Raw genomic sequence first — 22,264 nt, 5'->3', positions numbered from 1 at the left:
ATGCAAGATATCAAAAGAGATGAAGCGCTTAGGAAGATTCATTGGACAATATTGCTACCCACGGCTTATGCTACTGGATAACATTGCCATCCACAGCTTGTGAAAAGTGTTTAGACAGAGACTGTACAATATTGTCTTTAGACAAGTCTTAACCAAGTCGATTTTTAGTTTGTTGGATGGTAAAAACGACCAAAAGCACCAAGAACCAAAAATTGAGTCGGTGTTTGGCGTGTTGGATGATAAAAACGACCAATGGCAAACCAAATCCTAAGACATAAACTACGAACAAAAATTGAGTCGGTTCTTGACTTGTTGGATGATAAAAATGACCAACAGGTCTTGAGTCAGAGACTATGAACCGAAAATTGATTCCTCACTTCACCACTTTACCACTTACATCGTAAAAATTCACAAGGTAAGTATGAGTCATTTTGCGTGAACTAAAGTCTAAGTAATTGTGATTTCCTCAGGTTTTATGTGCTTATAAGGACTCAGAGAAGATATCAAGTGTAGCTGATTGTTTGACAGGTATGTGCTTTTCAAACTTGTTTGTTATTTAGTTAATACAATTTTATGAAAATCACATGAAGTGACACATACATGAAGTGAAGGCTATATTTTCGTTTGTGTAGGTATGTGCTTTATAAGGATTTTCAGGTATATTCTTTTCTTTACTTTCTCTCTCTTAAATTGGTATTATTACATCTATTATAATTTACAAACTACGTTAAGTGATATATGTAAAGGTAATGAAATTAGAAAGGAAGATCTTAGCTCCGTTTATAACTAAAAATGTTTTATTAAGCTGTCTTGACAACATTTCTCTCATTTATCTAGCATCCTTAGGTTCTAGAAACTGATTGCTTACATATCTGTTGATGAACAAGTAGATTCTTTTAACTAGTGGAACAGTATATTGTGCGTTTACAGGGTTTGGTAATCTATATTATCTTTAGTTTGGTGCTTGTATGTATTATAATGTCTCTTATTTTGTGATGGAGTCTTGTAGATCAACATAGGTGAGAGACTCTAGCATGTTGTTGTAGTAGGCTTTCTTAGTTGGGTGTCTTTTTTTGCACAAACTTGAGATGTCAAACTTGCCAATGCAGGTACCCTAGAACAGAGGAATGCATGAAAAGAGACGTATTTGACTGACCGGCAGGAGGAAGAGTGAGCATCACTCACTACGTGTACATACAAATAAGACATGTAAGGGACCAAATTGCTCTGCCAGAGGTTAGAAAAAGCCACCAAATTGTAAAAAATTGCTTGATAAAAACTTTATGAGTACAAAGGCTAAATATGGTCATAGAAGTGTATTATATTTTGCAAACAGTGATTTCTTGCATTTTAACAGAAATCTTTATCTTTTGGTCGTTGCCTAAGTAATAATTGACGCTCACATGTATTCGTTGAAGTTGTGCAAGTTTTAATAAAAAATACAATTATAGTTGTACTATTCTCTGTTATACATCTTTCGATGACCCCATTCATAAAGCTGAATCATTTTGCTCTCACACAAATCTTATCTTCTCTCCTAATAACTAATACTCGTTTGGTAACAGCTTCACAAATTTATCTTTTTACTCATCCTCGAATGTTTTTTTTTTCTTTTCTGTATCTCTGCAACGATGGGTGGTTGCTTCTCCGTATCGATGTCATGCGATCAAGTTGTGAATCAAGTCACTCAATGGTTTTGTGTCAAAGAGAGCTATATTCATAACCTCGAGGAGAATCTCACTGCTTTGGAGACAGCTGTTGAAGAGCTGAAGGCAATGCAAGATAATTTGTCAAGAAGGGTGGAGAGAGAGGAGGATAAAGGTCTACGGAGGCTTTCCCAAGTTCAGGTATGGCTTACTAGAGTTGAGACCATTGAAAGCCAAGTCAATGGTGTGTTTAGTGTTAGAATGATGTTTCGAGTTTTAACCCGATTATCTAACTGCAAGTGCACAGTAAAGTACGCAGCAGTAATGCGGGATCGAATCCACAGGGACCGATGATCACACGTAGAGTTGCAGACAAGTTAATAGCTACAGCGAACGAAGATATATTTTTGATGGTTTTTATTTAATTTTCTTTAGTGTCACAAACATAAACAAGCTGTAAAAAGATGATTTAAACGATTTGAAAACTATTTTAAAACAAACGTTGGGCATTGGGAATTCTCAGGGATTTCTTTTTAATCAAGATACAATTAATGGCAGACACAGAGATATATTAAGAACCGTCTAGAACTCAAACACGATATTAGAATTAACCTACTTCCGTAGCGCTAATTCTCTATGTTATAGAAATCTCCACACTAACTTCCGCTGAGTTTCAATTTCTAAACAAGCATTAAGAACAGGTTCAATATGTTCACAAAGCGCAATAACATCAACTTCCGAGGGTTAAGGACACTTTGCTCATCTAAAGTATTTTCGGAAGTTCAAACAATCACTTTCGGTGCATCAAACAATCTGATATCATGAACTAAGTGATCAATTCAGTTCAAGCAGTAAGAAATCCATTAGATGAAGAACCAAAACGTAATCCCTTAGTCTACACACGTTTTATGAATCAAAACATCAAGAAATCCCCTATTAGAACCCCTAAACCCAACTAGATGACTACTCACACATAACTAAACAAGAACAACACGATTTTGATGAAGAAAACATGATAAGATTGTATTAAAACAGAGTAAAGGTTCAGAAGATCTTCTCCAAATGGTTTTGAGATGAACTCCTTTACAAATCTTCACAAATCACACAAAACAAGTACAAAACTCTCAAATCTCTCTCAAGAACTTGTAAATCTCCTTCTTGGTCGCCCCTGGTCTTTTCTGAGTCCCAAAGGTCGAGTTCTTCTGTTAATTATTGAGGGGAGTGGGTAAAAAGGAGTGAAAAGCTCGTTTGTGCGTGTGGAGCCCGTAGAGCGTGGGATCGGTCGATCCACATGGACCGGATCGGTCGATCTAGTGCATGTAAGCGTGGGATCGGTCGATCCACATGGACCGGATCGGTCGATCTCACGTCCTGTGCGATCAATACTTCTCATTCGGTCCATTGTTCGGTCCATCTTGCTTCTGAATAAATCTCGAATGCGTTCTTTTCTTGCAAGCTATCTAGTAACCTGCATATTACACTTAAGAACACCAAAACGCATCAAATAGACCAAAACATTAATTAAAACCGACCATTTAATTTCTCCAAAACGAGTTTAAAACCGCTAAAAACACGGAATATCAACTCCCCCAGACTTGAATCTTTGCTTGTCCTCAAGTAAAGAGGATTAAAATTTGGGAGCTCACTAACCCTCAGTAGACCTTACCTTGTGATTTCGCTAACCACTTAAATCAGAGACTGTCAAGGCATTCATTCCAAATCCCCACCAAGACCGCGCAAACCTTTCCATATTTCAGACCTGCAAGTCTCAGTTTCAAGTAATCAACTCTTTACATTCATTAAAAAGGGCGTGACCTTTCCACCAAAGATATCTCCATCAGGTATAACGGGCTCGGTGTTTGGGAGGCTGTTTTAGTGTTTAATTAGGTGAGGCTCAAGTGTTTGTGGGTATCAGCGATAACAAAAAATGCAAAACATTATGCAAAATCGCTGGAGAAACCAAGTATATTGATAACCACGTTTTCGAACTGCTCAAGTCTCAAATGATCAAAACCCAACAAATCTCAAACTCTAACCCCAAATTTAAACAACGCATCATCTCTGGTACACAAAATAAAAATAAAATGTCTAAATCAAATCTACTGAATGAGATATAAACATGAACTCTTTTTTTTTTTTTTTTTTTTTTTTTTTTTTTTTTTAGAATCGACCGATTACTTGCAAATGTTTTGTGGTAATCAATCGATTCATATCTGGATTTTTTTTTTTTTTTTTTTTTTTTTTTTTTTTTTTTAATTTCAGAACGAAAACTTATACAAACCGAAATCGAATATATACACTGCGATGCAATCACACACTTACAACACCCACTTTTTCTATTTACACCTCTAGACACACAGGTCCGTGTCTAACCACCTAAATGTTCCGATCCTACCTAAGCAGTCGGATGAACCATGTCTACCCTAATCTCTCCATTGTTTTTGCACATGTATGCACATATGATCAGTGTGAAAGAATGCATGGAGATGAAATAAAAGGGTAAGGTGTAGGTGTGGTACCAAACTATTGATGAGTCTGGCCATTCAGGATTATTAAAGAGTGGTAAAATGTGGTAAAGAAAATCCTGAATGTGTATATGGTGTACCGTTTCCTGATGTTGATTCCTGGTCAAAAGAAATTAAATTCATTAATGGTCAAAAATAGTTGAGTCGATTACAATTCACCGAGACTTGATAAAAGATTTAAGGAGAGGTTGTTTGGTCAAGTGGTTCCTCGGTTTGTCTGCGCTAACAGTCCTGAAAAATGGCCAATATGAAATGTAATGCACAACACACAAGGAAATAGTCTAATAATCATCACAGGGTCTGATAAAAAATGCGTAGAGTTTTTTTTTTTTTTTTTTTTTTTTTTTTTTAAAAAACAAGCAAATCCGATAAACTAAGAAAATGAAAGAAATAATGCAATATGGTACATAAGTAGCATCCTCCCCCAGACTTACTTCACACCGTCTCGGTGTGAAAATAATTCCAAGAGAGATTACCGATCAGGCGTTGCGGTCAGCGCGCCTCTTCGAGCGCCTCTCCAATGCTCCATCATCATCATGTATATCCCACTGCTGGGTTATCTCTCGATTCGCAGGATGAGACCTATCCGTCTTTCGGAAATTTCCCTTTGTGCTGAGCCTAGCAGTCTGTACCGAGGAGCTCCCATGCTCACCCTGCTTCTTCTGTCTCTTAGGCATTATCTTAGATCGACCGATCTCTTTCACCCGGATCGACCGATCTGTTTCTGAGATCGACCGTTCTACGTATCCAGGATCGACCGATCTCTTATATGGATCGCCCGTTCTTTTTCTGTTTGATCGATCGATCTATGCCTGATCGTGATACATGCCTGAAAATCATCTAAAAACACAACCAAAAATCAATTCACACAAGAAAACATAATCACAAAAGAGAAAGAAAATCAAACCATGTGGGTTGCCTCCCACTCAGCGCTTGTTTAAAGTCACGAGCCTGACTATTTTGTTGTCCTTAGGCGAGATCAGGTTCCGATAAAGGAATGTTGGTTCCTTCTTCGGGTTTTGCATCTGTGAAGTAAGGTTTTAGCCTCTGGCCATTGACTGTGAACTTCCTCCCATTCTCTTCCAAGACAACAGCTCCATAAGGTCTAACCTCTGTGATGGTGAAAGGTCCGGACCAACGAGACTTAAGCTTTCCAGGAAATAGTTTGAGTCTAGAGTTGAACAGAAGGACTTTGTCTCCAGCAGCGAAGTCTCTCGGGATTATCTTTCTGTCATGCCACGCCTTAGTTCTTTCCTTGTAGATTTTGGTGTTCTCATAGGCGTTCAACCGAATCTCGTCCAGCTCGTTCAACTGAACCATCCTCCTTTCTGCAGCGGTTTTAATGTCGAAGTTCATCAACTTCGTTGCCCAAAAACCACTGTACTCCAATTCCACAGGTAGGTGACAAGACTTTCCATAGACCAGATTAAAAGGAGTGGTGCCCAAGGGAGTCTTGTAGGCGGTTCTATACGCCCATAAGGCGTCATCAAGCTTCACAGCCCAGTCTTTCCTTGTTTTGCCTACAGCCTTCTCCAAAATCCCTTTGATTTCTCGGTTCGATATTTCAACCTGCCCACTTGTCTGAGGATGATAAGGTGTAGCTACCTTATGCTTTACTCCATGTTTCTTCAGCAGTTTATCGAACGTCTTGTTGATGAAGTGAGAGCCTCCATCACTAATAACCACTCTCGGGATCCCGAATCTTGGAAAAATGACTGTCTTGAACATTTTCTTGACAACACTAGAGTCATTTGTCTTGCTGGCTACTGCTTCCACCCACTTGGAGACATAATCAACCGCAACCAGGATGTACTCATTTCCATAAGAAGATGGGAAAGGGCCCATAAAATCAATTCCCCATACATCAAAAACTTCAACTTCAAGGATGAAATTTTGGGGCATCTCATTTCTCTTACTGATGTTGCCCTTCCGCTGACATGCATCACACTTTGAGACAAACTCATGGGCGTCTCTGAAAAGTGTAGGCCACCAGTAACCAGCCTGCAGGACCTTAGAAACCGTCTTGAATGTTGCAAAATGGCCTGCGTATTCTGAACTGTGGCAGTGGAAAAGAATCCCTTGCATCTCATTCTCCAGAACACATCTCCTGAATAAACCATCTGAGCATCTCTTGTAGAGGAAGGGATCATCCCAGTAGTAGTGGTTCACATCTCTCATGAACTTTTTCCTCTCATACCCCTTCAGGTTCGGTGGTTCAATTCCAGCACATAGGTAGTTTGCAAAGTCTGCAAACCATGGGAGATCATCCTGAATTTGTCTCATGACACAGCAATCAGCCTGATCCAAATACTCATCCTCCAGCAAGGTGATCACATAGACATTCTCCTCGGGTAATGTATCATCCAGTGGTGTTTCAGCTTCCACTCTCATTCGGGAAAGATGATCTGCCACTCCATTTTCTGCTCCTCTCTTGTCTCTGATCTCAATATCAAACTCCTGTAGCAGTAAGATCCACCTTAAGAGTCTCGGTTTAGCATCTTTTTTCGTCATCAGGTACTTCAAGGCTGCATGATCTGTGTGCACAATTACTTTCGAGCCCACCAAATAGGACCTGAACTTCTCGAAAGCATAAACTACTGCCAGCAACTCCTTCTCAGTGGTAGCATACTTGATTTGAGCATCATCAAGCGTTCGGCTGGCATAATAGATCACATGGAGTTTCTTGTCTTTTCTCTGCCCCAAAACAGCTCCAATCGCGTAATCACTTGCGTCACACATTATTTCAAATGGCAAGTCCCAATCTGGTGGCTGCACAATGGGAGCACTGACTAGAGACTTCTTGAGAATCTGAAACGCAGCGAGGCAGTCAGCATCAAAAACAAACTTCGCTTCTTTGCACAGCAGACGGGTGAGTGGCCTCGCTATCATAGAGAAGTCTTTGATAAACCTCCTGTAAAAACCGGCATGTCCCAGAAAACTCCGAATATCCCTCACTGTCCTAGGAGGCTGTAGGCTGGTCATAACTTCAATCTTTGCTTTGTCAACCTCGATACCCTGCTCTGATATCCTGTGACCCAAAACAATGCCATCTTTCACCATGAAATGGCACTTCTCCCAATTTAGCACCAAGTTCTTCTCCTCACATCTTTCCAGCACCTTGCACAGATTAGCAAGGCAGTCGGTAAATGAAGAACCGTAGACTGAGAAATCGTCCATAAAAACCTCCATAATGTCCTCAATAAGATCAGTAAAGATCGACATCATGCATCTCTGGAAAGTGGCAGGAGCATTGCACAATCCGAAGGGCATTCTCCTGTAGGCAAAAGTACCGTATGGACAGGTGAATGTTGTCTTCTCTTGGTCCTCTGGATGAATGGGTATCTGAAAGAACCCGGAGTAGCCATCGAGAAAACAGTAGTAGGGGTGGTTGGCTAGTCTTTCCAGCATCTGGTCAATGAAAGGAAGTGGGAAGTGGTCCTTCCTTGTGGCTGAGTTTAGCTTCCTGTAGTCAATGCACATCCTATGCCCTGTGACTGTTCTGGTAGGAATCAGCTCAGCCTTCTCATTTGTGATGACAGTGATGCCACCCTTCTTAGGAACCACATGAACCGGGCTCACCCAAGTGCTGTCTGAAATTGGGTAGATCACCCCTGCACTCAACAGCTTTAGAATCTCCTTTTTCACAACTTCCATCAGTTTGGGATTCAGTCTTCGCTGGTGCTCTATGGACGTCTTTGACTCATCCTCCAAGTGAATCTTGTGCATGCAAAGATCTGGAGAAATACCTGTAATATCATCCAAAGAGTACCCCAATGCTTTTCTATACTTTCGCAATTTTGAAAGAAGCAAAGCGGTCTCCACATTATTCAGGTTAGCACAAATAATAACAGGATATGTGGAATTCGGTCCCAAGAATGCATACCTCAGCCCAGCTGGGAGGGCTTTAAGTTCCACCTTTGGAGCATTCTCCTCACTCCAATCTGGTTGGGAGGATGACGGTTTGACGGTTTTATCGGTGCCTGAGTCTTCAAGGCTGACATAGGCGACATGCTTCTCAATCGGTGAGGCTGAATCCAAAATCTCAGAAAATCCAACCACTTCTTGGTTCATGAACCCGAACTCACTCTCCCTTTGGGTCAATGCGACTTGTAGAGGATCATCAGTGTGCAACTCTTCATCCATTTCCTCCACCAGTTCAGTCAATGTATCAACCCAGAAAGTCTGTCCATCAATAGTCGGATTTTTCAGCACCTTCTCCACATTGTATCTCATCGCCATGTCTCCTAGACGTAAGTCTATATGCCCATTCTGTACATCAATCATGGCTCCAGCAGTAGCTAAAAACGGTCTGCCCAAAATGAGAGGATCTTTAGGTTCCTCTTCCAGCTCCAGAACTACAAAATCGGTAAGCACATATCCCTTTCCAACACCAACAGGGATGTTTTCTAGTACACCGACTGGTCTTCGCACTGATCGGTCAGCAAGGACCAAGGAGATCCTTGTAGGTTTGTAGTTCGTCATGCCTAGCCTCTCAGAGACAGAGAAAGGCATTAGGCTCACTCCTGAACCCAGATCGCAGAGACTCCTCTCAAAGGTAAGTGATCCAATGCGGCATGGTAGAACAAATGCTCCGGGATCTTCACGCTTTTTAGGCATGACATTTTGTAGAACTGCGCTACATTCCTCATTGAGCATCAACACACCACGCTCTAGGCTCATCTTATCGGTAAGAATCTCCTTCATGTACCTTTTAAGAGAAGGTACCATCTTCACCGCTTCAACGAATGGCAATCTCACATGTAACTCCCCAACAAGGTTCTTTAGCTTCTCGTACTCACGTTCTTTGATCTTCTGCCTTGGTCTGGATGGGTATGGAGCCTTAGGAACATAAGCAGGAGGCGCCACATACACCTCTTCAGGTTCAGAGGAATTTGGCTTTGTTGACACGGGATCGGTCGATCCAGATGGACCGGATCGGTCGATCTCCTTCCCCTTGGATCGGTCGATCTGTTCTTTAGATCGGTCGATCTCTTTCTCATTCGATCCCTCAATCGTTTTTCCACTCCTAAGTGTTACAGCATTCACAAACTCCTTGGGATTCGTCTCTGACTTCCCTGGTAGAAATCCAGGTGCTGTTCTGCTGCTGGAGGCGGTTTGAGCAACTTGCTTTTCCAAAACTTTCAAATGGGTGTTCAAAGCTTCAAACTTCCCATTAAGCTCTCCATACATGTTATCCACCTTGGTGTTTATCTCTGCAGTGCTATTCTTCTGACCTTCTAGCACCATTTGCAGCATCTTCTTAATTTCGTTATCCTGAGAAGACTGTGACGAAGAGGCATTCCCTTGATTCTGGTAGTTGTTGTACTGCTGCCTTTGCTGAAATCCTGAGTTGCCCGAGTTGTTCCCCTGATATTGATTTCTGTTCTGATATCCTTGGTTGAACACACTCTGGTTCTGATTCTGGTTCTGCCTGTTTCCTGCCTGAGGGTAGGACTGATGTTGTGGATTCTCCACATTGTTGCTCCGGTAAGACAGATTATTTTGCTGATTTTGACTCCATCCAAGGTTCTGATTGTAGCCTCTGTTGTAGTTTCCTTGACCACCAATGTAGTTCACATCAGCTTGCATATCATCTGAATCATCACCAACAGTTTCTTGTGAGGAACGATAGCCTTGCTCCTCCACAAATTTCACAGATTTCTGATCTTTCTTGAGAAGCATCTCAATCTTGGCATTCAGCTCATCTATCTTCTTGGATTCATAACCAACACCCTTCTGGCTGGTGTCAAACCTTGACTTGCGGTTTGCTTTGCTGGATGACAGGTTGTTCAGCAAGGTGTAAGCTTCTTCAACAGTCTTGGTCATGAAATCACCATTACTTGCTGTGTCCATGGCATCTTGACTCTCTTCATGAACTCCATTATAGAAAATGTTCAGCAAGCTCACATCAGTGTAACCATGGTGAGGGCAGTCCTGTGTGTACTCCTTGAAACGCTCCCAAGCCTCATGAAAGCTTTCTGAATCAAGCTGCTGAAAGCTTCCAATTCTGCTTCTCAGATATGTGGACCTTGACTTGGTGAAGAAATGCTGTAGAAAAGCAGCTCTTGTCTCTTCCCATCTGAGGGATGGACTTTAACCATCTGATAGCTTTATCAGCTAAGGAAAACGGGAACAACCTGCATTTCAAAGCGCCTTGAGGAACTCCATTATGTCTGTTGGTGTCACAGACTCGCTCAAAATGCTCCAAGTGATACATCGGGTCCTCAGACGGGTTTCCATGAAACGGATTTTTCTCCACCAAATTAATGAGACCAGTCTTGATCTCAAAGTCTCTTCTCTCAATGGGAGGTGGGCGAATCCCAGAACGATCGGCATAGAATGCATCTGGTGTATCATAGTGTGCAAGCGTCATCCTAGGCATGCCATAGTCTCCAGCCTGTTGTCTTGCAGCTACACCAGCCTGCTGATTATCACCAGCATTGTTGCCTTCTCGTTCATCTACAGGAATTGGATTTTGCGGGTTGTCCTGAAACTGGTCTTCTTGGTGTTCAGCCATTTCAACCTCTTCAGCGGACTCAAGTCTTTTCTTTTTCACTTGTCTCTCTAGGCAGCCGAGCTCTAACTCCAAAGGTATTAAATTCGATGATCCTTTGCTTCTAGTATGAAATCCGCTCATTCACCTGAAAACACAAACAGAAAGAGAAAGACAGAAACATTAGATAAAATAAAAGTGCTATAGTCTTAAACTGATCATTAACTCTAGGGTGACCAAATGGTCCCCGGCAACGGCGCCAAAAACTTGATGTTTCGAGTTTTAACCCGATTATCTAACTGCAAGTGCACAGTAAAGTACGCAGTAGTAATGCGGGATCGAATCCACAGGGACCGATGATCACACGTAGAGTTGCAGACAAGTTAATAGCTACAGCGAACGAAGTTATATTTTTGATGGTTTTTATTTAATTTTCTTTAGTGTCACAAACATAAACAAGCTGTAAAAAGATGATTTAAACGATTTGAAAACTATTTTAAAACAAACGTTGGGCATTGGGAATTCTCAGGGATTTCTTTTTAATCAAGATACAATTAATGGCAGACACAGGGATATATTAAGAACCGTCTAGAACTCAAACACGATATTAGAATTAACCTACTTCCGTAGCGCTAATTCTCTATGTTATAGAAATCTCCACACTAACTTCCGCTGAGTTTCAATTTCTAAACAAGCATTAAGAACAGGTTCAATATGTTCACAAAGCGCAATAACATCAACTTCCGAGGGTTAAGGACACTTTGCTCATCTAAAGTATTTTCGGAAGTTCAAACAATCACTTTCGGTGCATCAAACAATCTGATATCATGAACTAAGTGATCAATTCAGTTCAAGCAGTAAGAAATCCATTAGATGAAGAACCAAAACGTAATCCCTTAGTCTACACACGTTTTATGAATCAAAACATCAAGAAATCCCCTATGAGAACCCCTAAACCCAACTAGATGACTACTCACACATAACTAAGCAAGAACAACACGATTTTGATGAAGAAAACATGATAAGATTGTATTAAAACAGAGTAAAGGTTCAGAAGATCTTCTCCAAATGGTTTTGAGATGAACTCCTTTACAAATCTTCACAAATCACACAAAACAAGTACAAAACTCTCAAATCTCTCTCAAGAACTTGTAAATCTCCTTCTTGGTCGCCCCTGGTCTTTTCTGAGTCCCAAAGGTCGAGTTCTTCTGTTAATTATTGAGGGGAGTGGGTAAAAAGGAGTGAAAAGCTCCTTTGTGCGTGTGGAGCCCGTAGAGCGTGGGATCGGTCGATCCACATGGACCGGATCGGTCGATCTAGTGCATGTAAGCGTGGGATCGGTCGATCCACATGGACCGGATCGGTCGATCTCACGTCCTGTGCGATCAATACTTCTCATTCGGTCCATTGTTCGGTCCATCTTGCTTCTGAATAAATCCCGAATGCGTTCTTTTCTTGCAAGCTATCTAGTAACCTGCATATTACACTTAAGAACACCAAAACGCATCAAATAGACCAAAACATTAATTAAAACCGACCATTTAATTTCTCCAAAACGAGTTTAAAACCGCTAAAAACACGGAATATCATAGAACAACTGAACTTCAAAGGTTGTGTCTATGTGGGTTTTGCTCGAAGAGTTTAACATTGAGTTATCGTTATGGGAAACGAGTTTTCATGATGCTGAAGGAAGTTGCCAATCTAAAAGCTAATGGAGAGTTTGACGTGGTTGCTGAGAAAGCGCAAACTTCTCAAGTGGTAGAGAGGCCTATTAACAATGCTTAAAACGGTTTGGAACATTCTCAAGGAAGATGAAGTGAGTATTATGGGTCTTTACGGCATGGGTGGAGTTGGCAAAACAACACTACTCACACAGATCAACAATAAATTTCGCAAGACAGATGATGATGCTTTTGACATTGTGATTTGGACTGTGGTATCTATGGATGTACATATCAAAAATATTCAAGAAGATGTGGCAAAGAAACTACGATTGGATGGGGAAGACTGGAACCGAAAAGATAAAGAGCAAAAGGCGTGTGATATACATAATGTCCTTAAGAGGAAGAAGTTTGTGTTGCTGTTGGATGACATATGGGAAAAAGTTAATCTAGCGAAGATTGGAGTCCCGTATCCAACTGTAGAAAACGGTGATATTACGTGTATACGCACACCAAATAACCTAATGTGCACACTACCACAATCGAATGGTATGTCGATGTAGCACTTTAGGATCGAATCCACCGAGACCAAATCTTACACTTTATCTTTATGGGATCAGAATCAAGCTAAAACAATATGGGGGTTTTAAAGTTTGTGGTAACGTAAAAAGCAAGTAACAGATTGGTTTTAAGCTTCAGATTAATGAGAAACTAACCTAGGGTTTAACGGGCGCTTACAATCATGAACCAAACAATTATTCAAGTTTGATTAATGAACTAGTCTAGAACTAGGAACACAATACTAGATCAACCCACTGTCGTGGTGTTTCACCTTTCAGTGATCAGCCTCAATACCTAAGCTCTCGCTTGGATCAAGGCGTGATGATGAACATTAAGATCAAGTCCAATCGGTTCACAAAACACCCTAATATCTACTTTCGCTGATTAGGGATGCTATGCTCATTCATAACAGATCTAGCAACCTATTACACGGTTAATGAATAGGTTAAACCTAGGATCTAACAATAACTGGCCAGTTTAATGCAAGCAATAAGAGCAGTTATGAATGAAGACAATCAATGGATACTTATCTGTGTTTAGCTCACGATCTAACACCCTAACACCCTAGGCTAGCTAGATCAACTACTCAGTCATAACAAGAGAGAACACAGAAATGAATTCTGAATAAGACTTCATGTAAATAAAAGAGATAGAAAGAGGGTTCAGGATAATCTTCTCCATGGTGAGAGAGATGGAGCCTTCTCCCTTTACAATCCAAAAGCACAAAAGTCTCCAATGGTTTTCTTCTGTCTAGAATAGCGTAGAATGATAAAGAGAAACAGAAAATATGATATATCAAAGCCACAGGCGGCTGAGAGAGAAAATAGGGATAATTAGGGCAAATCCCGTAATGATTGTAGTTTCCTTAAAAATCTCTGCCGCTGGAACACTCACTCGGAACAGTCACTCGGGTTGCTCCGCTATCTGACTGTTCTGCGTGAAAACCACCAAATTGCATTGTTTTCTGCCTCTTCTGTTCCAGCTGGTCCATCTCCCATCCAATGCAACTCCAGACCTGTAATGACTCCAAAAAGACTAGAAAGACTCGATAAAGACTTGAAAACCAATTTAAAAGCATATATACAAGATGTATAAAACACCATATATCAAACGGGTGCAAAGTAATTTTCACCACTCGTTCTCTGGAAGTGTGTGGGCGCATGGAAGCTGGTGTTAAGATGGTAGTCCAGTGTTTGCCACCTCATGATGCATTGGAGTTGTTCAAAAAGAAAGTTGGAGAGATCACGTTAGGAAGTCATCCAAACATACCAGAGCTTGCTAGAATAGTTGCTAGAAAATGCCATGGCCTACCGTTAGCACTTAGTGTGATTGGCGAAACCATGGCAAGCAAACGGACGATTCAAGAATGGGAGCACGGCCATTGATGATTTGACTTCGTATGCTGCTGACTTCTCCGGCATGGAAGATGAGATTCTTCTGATTCTGAAATTTAGTTACGATAACCTAAAGGGTGAGCATATCAAATCGTGTTTCCTATATTGCGCCTTATTTCCAGAAGATTTTATAATTTACATGGGTGACTTGATAAGTTACTGGATTTGTGAGGTGTTCAGAGATGAAAGCAAAGGTATGGAAAGGGCTGAAAACAAGGCTTATGAGATAATGGGTAGCCTTATCTGTTCATCTTTATTGATACAGCATGAAGAAAGATCGAATTTCGTGTACCTTCATGACGTGGTTCGTGAAATGGCCTTGTGGATCGCATCTGACTTTGGAAAGCAAAAAGATAATTTCATCGTGCATGCATGCGTTGGGTTAGAGGAAATACCCAAGGTTCAGAACTGGAACATTGTAAAGAGAATGTCTTTGATGTTTAATAAAGATCAAACATGTATCTGGCAGCCTGAATTGTCCTTAACTCACAGCTTTGTTGCTGCAGCACAACAAGACACTGGTAAGTATCTCAGGCATTTTCTTCTTGAACATGCCAAGAGTCGTTGTTTTGGATCTATCGGGTAATGAAAATCTCTGCGAGTTGCCAGACCAAGTATCACAGTTGGTTTCACTGAAACTTCTAACCTTGTACAAGTCAGCTATACAATGTCTGCCTGTTGGCTTAAGAGAGTTGAAAAACTAATTCATTTGAATTTGGAAAGCACATGGAAACTTTCGAGTGTTGGGGGATATCGGCACTACTGAATCTGAGAGTAGTGAAATTACTGAATTCGAAAGTTTCAAACAATCGCAACACTGTGGAAGAGTTGCGAGTCTTTGAACATTTAGAAGTTGTAACCATAAGTATCGGTTATGATTCAGGTCTGGATCAATTTTTAAGCTCTCACAACCAGATGCGTTGTACACGATCTCTAGGGGTAGAAGGTTTGCAATTGGATTCGTCAAAGGTGTTGGTTTTAGCAAGTATGAAGAAAATTTCTGAAGTCAGACTCAACGGATGCACTTTTTGTGAGAAAAAGATGGATAGTGCAACAATCATCGGAAGCAATAAGATGGTTCCTCCAAATGCATGCTTTTTGAGCCTGTCTAGGATTTATCTAAAGTATAGCAAATTCCTTAAAGATTTGACGTGGCTGATGTTCGCTCCAAATCTCGCGGAACTTTCAGTTCATGGGGGAGATGAACTAGAAGACGTAATACAAAAGGAGGAGGCTTTAGTATCTTAAGAATCAGGGGTTGTTCCTTTCCAAACACTAGCCTTTCTAGAATTGATTGATTTGCTGGAGCTGAAGGACATCTACTGGAGACCTCTGCTCTTTCCTTGTCTTGCGGAAATCAATATAACGAGATGCCCAAAACTGAGAAAGCTTCCACTTAATTCTAAAAGCGGTGGAAAAGGACTGTCATATACTACAAAGGTAGAGAATGGTTAGAAAATGTTGAATGGGAAGACGAAGCCACCGAAGCCCGTTTCCTGCCTTCATACATTGAGGTCTTATTGTAAATATCTTTTAATGTTATGAATAGCTTCCATTTTCATTGATTTTTATTTCTCACTCTTTATATTCTCTGTATGTTGTTTTTCGCCAGGATACAATCTAGTCGGACTCAGTACAATGGCTCGTGAGGTAGGCGGATTTGCAGTTCCTATTGTCGTTTTGTAAGTTACATATACGCTTTTACATTCTTCAGTTTATACAGGTTTGTGTTTTAGAGTTCATTTTGTTGTGTTCTATAAGCAACGTGTAACCTCATTAACCTCGTGAAAAAGAAGATGAGGTGGCTAAAATGTTGATAGGTATTAGGGAAACCATTACTTGGAATAAAAGAAAAGTTTTTAGTTCAAATTTTGTATGGAAAAATATTGAAGTCATATTGAAAAGACTCTGAACTTTGTTCTTCCCTCATCTTTCAGTCCATATCGAAGATTTTAGATTATGGGTTGTCTGCTCAGTTATCAGGAGGATCAGCAGGAGAAGCTCTGTCTATGGTGTTGACAAGTACCGTTCGTTGTCTCCTTCTGATCTTGACGCCTAAGATGAAATTTCTGTCTTCCTTGTATCAACTCATGTCTGTTCGTGCTGGATTTACTTGTTCATGGTGTTATTTTTCTTTTAGAATTTTATTGGTTTTGGGAACTGATATAGTTCGTTATGACTACAAAGATGAAGCCTATAGCTGCTTCCTCTGGTTATTCTGTTATATCTGGTTGGCTTGACTGGTACGCAAAATTGAAGATCTTAAGTCGTGTTTGATTTGTATGCAAAGTTACCTATTCTCCCATATCTCTCTAAAAGGTTTTTTATTATTAGCCTTGTTTGATGCAACTAGTCTATGATTCATGCTTTCTTTCTGCCAAAACTTGCCCTTTCTTAAAACCAATAGAAGGGGTACTGTAGATGAACAATAATACACGTGAAGGCAATCTTTGTTGTTTGTTTCTCTTATTTTAGGTGTGATTTTCGCTGTATGAGTTTAAAACTAGTCTAAAACATGTCATTGCATGGGTCGGAATTGGAGTAAGCACACTCTTCATCATGGTAAGCTTCCCGGCCGTTGATAAGAATCTGTTTGACCAGCCTTTAGCCTCCCAGCATCTCTATGCAAGAGTATACAATCTGCTCAAACGAGGTTTTGGTGGGATAGCAAAGACGGTACACGTAAGATGACATGGGTCTCATGGTCGAAAATGACAAAGCATGCGGAACAGGGAGGACTGGGCTTCCAAGATGTTCAATGCTATAATGATGCTCTTCTTGCAAAACTAAGCTGGCGCCTCATTCATTACCCGGATAGTCTTATGGGAAGAGTACTACTGGGAAAGTATTGCACAAACGAAAGCTTCCTAGACGTCTCAGATAAGACTACTGAATCACATGGGTGGTGCGGGATTCTGATAGGACGCAATCTGATAAAGCCACACATTGGTTGGACAGTGGACGATGGCAAGTCCATAGAACTGTGGCAGGATCACTGGCTAAGCACAACAACCCAGCTCAGCCCAATGGGACCAGCCCCAGAACATCTAGCAAAGCTGAAAGTTTCAGACCTTATTGATCAGAACAGAGGAGACTGGGACGTAGAGAAGATTCAAGCCATCATCCCTCATGCTCTCGACACGATTCTGAAAATAAAAATAAGCAAAACGGGTGCGTCGGATAAGATGATATGACTTAATAGAAGCTCAGGCGAAAATCGAGATACTGGACAGAGTATGAGAGAATAACACAAGATGCCATAGTGGTTCCCCAGACAGACTTCGACTGGAACAAAGGAGTCTGGAAGATTAAAGTGGAACCAAAGATAAAACTCTTTCTATGGAAAGTTTTCCAACGGGCGTTACCTGTGGGAGAAAGACTACAGGCAAGAAACATTGCGACAGATCCTAAGTGCAAGAGATGTGGCCTCACTGAATCTATTAATCATCTATTCTTTCAATGTGAGTTTGCTCAAAAGGTGTGGAACTTTGCACCTTTTAGCTCTACCTTTGATAGCAGCGGATTGATAGATTTAGCTGTGAACTGGGAGGATTTGATGAGCTTGATCTGTTTACCTCCGACTGGGTTTCCATCGGAAGGACTCTTCCCATGGATCATGTGGAGCTTGTGGACGGCTCGAAACAACCTGTTCTTTAACAAGAAGAATTATTCACCGGAGGATGTAGTCTCAAAGGCAGTGTACCTTGCGCGAGAATGGCAGGGAGCCCATGAACCAAATACTCCATCGAAAAGACTCAAGCCTGCAACGGAAAGCAATCTGGAGAATGCATGCACTGTACACACAGATGCTGCCTGGAGGGAGGATGTAGGAGTGGCGGGACTCGGCTGGATAATCAACAAGAGCGCAATGCGATCAACTTATGGCTCTCACTGCCGTTATGTATCTTCTCCACTAGTTGCAGAGGCTTTAGCACTTTGAGAAGCGATGTTTATGTGCAAGGAGCTGGATATCAAACGCCTCATATGCCTATCTGATTCATCCCAAATGGTACAGGCTATTAAATCCAGGAAACCAACACCTGAAATCTATGGTTTGTTTGCGGATATTATCAGCCTAGCAACAAAGTTTGAAGCGATCCAGTTCAAGTGGATCCCAAGAGACAAGAACAGAGAAGCTGATGCCATGGCAAAACAAGCTTTATTGAATGCAACTAATGTATTAAACTCCACCCTTTTGGGTTTTACCGTTTGAATGAATGAATGAAAGTATGTGTTACAAAAAAAAAGAGTTTAAAACTAGTCTGGGTATCCAATACTGGTGCTCAGAAACAGTGATATGTAGGTTAAGACCCATGCACCCGCACGGGTGTTTGTTTTAACTTTAATATTTTTAACTTTAATATGCATATATTTTTTGTACATAAATTTTATTATATTATTGTTTAATTACTACTAGATCTCGATCCGCGCAACCGCGCGGGTTTTTGTTTTCATTTATTTTTATATAAATATTTTGTATTCAATTCTAAATTTGTATATATTATAATATATATGTGTCTATCAATTTTTAAAATATAATAAGTTTACGGTATATTTTTTTCATTGAATAGATTGTTTCAAACTTTCACATGTATTTGTATCTTCTTCTATATATATATATTTTTGGATTATTATTTCATTATTAAAATCGTAACTTTATATATAAAGATTAGTAAAATATTGTTTTATTGTCGTATTCAAAGATATTGTAAAATTTCACAAATTTAGAAAGTTTTTAAAAAATTAAACTTTTAGCTTCATAGACTATCGAGTAAATAATTAAACATTTATTTTTTGTTTAATTTTTAAAATAAAATATATAGTTTAAAATGTGTTTTCATTGGTTTAAGGTAGTAAAGATTAATCACTGTTAGATAATATGATTTTTGTTGTTTAAAAAAAAATCTTTATAATTTTAAAAGTTAACATCGACAAATATTTAAATAATTAACATATGGAAGTATAATATTACAACATTAAATTATATCTATTTAAATTATACTATCTATAAATCTAATGGATCATCTATTATTTAAATCCAATTATTGATAACCCAATAAAAATTTCTGGTAGGCCCAAAATTTAAATGATAAGATTAGAGATTAAATGTAACATGACTTTCTAGGAATATGTCCATTAGGTCCATTTTTTAAAAAATCACACATGAATCAAGGTTGTGACTTCTGTTTTAATATATAAGATTTGTATTAAATGTTGTTTTGTTTTTTTTATATATTTTTAGACAATATTGAATATTTTTTTGTATTAAATATATTTTCAGTGCTGATAAAATGATTAGTAGTACGATAAGTAATTAATTATTTAAAGTTTTATTTGTATTATGTTAATTCTATTTTATTCATGTACTCTAGTATTTAAATTTTGAAAATAATTATGATAATAAAATACAAATGGACTACTTATTTTTGAACAGAAAAATTGATATATGTTTTTAATACTTATTAAAAGTTAAAAAATGATTTTATATTGATATTATATCATATTATTTGTGTTGAATTTTATTTTGTATTGGATATATTTATTAACGCAGATATATAAAGTTTACTAATTCAACAAATAAGTCATTATTTGAAGTTTTACCTACTTTTATGTCAATTTTATATTGTTCATGTACACAAAAATGATTTTTTGAAATTAGTTATTGTATATAATATAAATGGATTACTTTTTGGACATCTCAAATTAGTATATATTTTAATATTTATTAAATGTTAAAAATGAAGACTGAATGTCTATTTTTATATATTCTAATTAATTGTTTATTTTTAATGAAAATTTTGTTGAAAATATTGTTAAGATATGTCGTTATTTAAAACAATTATTAATGATAATCATATATAAATTAATTGATTGATTGTTTAAGGAAAGGTTTTGTTCAAATATGTAAACATGATCTTATGATAAAATAACAATTAAAGCTGAAATATAGGATTAGTTAGATTCTTAATGGCATTTGTTGTAATTAAATTGTTAATATAAGGGTTAGTTCATTTGTGTACTTCGGTTTTAATAATATAGATGAGACAAATAGATGAAAAAAATCTCCAACCACCTAAATTAATCTACATAGGACAATATAAATGACGATTTAGCCATTAGTGATGACTCAACCTTAGTCAGTAGATTTTATCTCTGTATTTTAATTTTAGCAATCAAATTCACACTTATCACTCCCTCTCTTCAGAAAAATTAATGGACCGGCCGTCAGAATGAGATGAGGCTCACGGGCCGAGTGAGCGAGCGTGGATGGTCCATTAGCTGTGAGCGGTCGGGGCATTATAAGTGATATCAAAACTGGTTAGTCATTTCGGTTCTGACCCGAGAGGCGTCTTGAGACCTGTCGTGGGACGCAACGAAGACGTTGCGTTCTTTGAGAGAGAGTCAATTGTAACATCCCGAGTTGTGATATATGGAAAAATCTTAAGAGAATTGATTTGGCTACCTATGTCACCAAAGTTAACTTACCTTTTCCGCCACACGTCCGTTTAGAACTCCAGAGTTAAGTGTGCTTGGACTGGAGTAGTGAAAGGATGTGTGACCTATTGGGAAGTGAATCGCTATTCCGTACGAGTGAGGGCAAAACTCGGAGAAATATTGGGTGGTGATTGCATGGTCAGTAAACAATGATTTTGAGTCTTCAGAAAAATTAACGGACTGACCGTCAAAACGGAATGGGGCTCACGGGCCGTGTGAGCGGGCGTGGGTGGCCCATTAGCTGTGGGCGGTCGGGGCGTTATAAGGTCAATTGGTAACAAATCCTCTTGTGGGAACGTTGTTTTATGGTAAGATCTTGGGTTCGAGAAACGCCAAGCGCATCAATAACCTACATGGGGGAGTCAGTGAAGACTCACATGTGAAGGATTAGGGTCGGTGTCAAACAGGGCACTGATCCTGGATCCGCGGGACGGGTTGTCACAATTTTGTTTGGTAAAAATATATTGGAACATTACAAGTGTGTTTACAGTGTTCGTTATCTCTACTATCTTCAGTTTGGTGCTTGCACGTATTATAAGATCTCCTATTTTAATGAAATCGGTGTATTTTGAAGTCTCTTGTAGATCAACGTAGGTGATAGTCTCCTGCATAGTCTCCTGCAGATAGTGACAGTAGTTTCTTTGAATCTTGAATGTTCTGTTTTTGTGTCATGCTCTTAGCCTCAGTGGTCATTATAAGCGGTGTTAGAATCTCCTTAATTTGGTGCTTGTGTGTAATTAATAAGGTCTCTTATTTTTTTGAAATTTGTGTATTTTGGAGTCTCTGGTAGGCTAACGTAGGTGAGAGACTCGGAAATTGTTAAACTAGTTTTTGTAATCTTATATATTAAAATAGAAGTCATAACCTTGATTCATGTCTAATTTTTTTAAAAATAGATTTAATGGATCTATTCCTAAAAGTCATCTTTACTACTAAATCAGAACCCCTACTCATACATACTAGGATTCTGTCATTGTGTTTTCAAGTTATTTACAATTTTATCCCATTGTCCCTTTTCCTTTTTTAAAAAAGATTTTTGATCTCATTAATTTGACCAATGCCATTCCTTATTTTTCGAACAATTAAAAAACAATTCGGCCAAGCATTTATTTAACCAATCATATGCAGCAGTAATTACTAACATTTCATTACTTATTTTTCGAAGAATTAAATGTCACTTTACAATTACTGGCATGTCTACACGATTCTTCTACATATATATGGTAACTGAATTTCCAATATTATTAATTTTGTTTCCATAATATTTCGAATATACTGTTAAGATTTGAAAAATGAAGTACTCAGTGGATCTAACAAGTTGCAATCATCGGTTTGTTTTTTCAGAGAAAAGAGATTTTGTTTTTTTTTTTATAAAACAAATCGATGAATTTTCTGGAAGTAAAACATTTTCAAGTTGATATTGTTGGTAGACAATAAATTCATAAAAATTACTATACAATAAATTTTATTGTAAATAAAATATATCATG

At 38.9% G+C, this 22,264-nt stretch overlaps 2 long non-coding RNA genes and 1 other non-coding gene across 3 annotated transcripts; all 3 read left to right on the top strand.

Moving 5' to 3' along the window:
• On the top strand, positions 1–3,805 carry LOC125588750. Its single transcript, XR_007324885.1, has 2 exons — positions 1–1,847; positions 1,954–3,805. It is a non-coding gene; the product is annotated as an uncharacterized LOC125588750 (long non-coding RNA).
• Positions 3,806–10,085: 6,280 nt separating this feature from the next.
• LOC125589393 lies at positions 10,086–10,192 on the top strand. Its single transcript, XR_007325586.1, has one exon. It is a non-coding gene; the product is annotated as a small nucleolar RNA R71 (small nucleolar RNA).
• A 3,631-nt stretch (positions 10,193–13,823) lies between these two features.
• Positions 13,824–16,587, top strand: LOC111198443. Its single transcript, XR_002659520.2, has 3 exons — positions 13,824–15,794; positions 15,893–15,962; positions 16,218–16,587. It is a non-coding gene; the product is annotated as an uncharacterized LOC111198443 (long non-coding RNA).
• The last annotated feature ends 5,677 nt before the right edge of the window (positions 16,588–22,264 follow it).

Source organism: Brassica napus, chromosome C6, assembly GCF_020379485.1.
Source record: "Brassica napus cultivar Da-Ae chromosome C6, Da-Ae, whole genome shotgun sequence".
Lineage (NCBI taxonomy): Eukaryota > Viridiplantae > Streptophyta > Magnoliopsida > Brassicales > Brassicaceae > Brassica > Brassica napus.
This window is presented reverse-complemented; position numbering and strand designations above follow the sequence as displayed.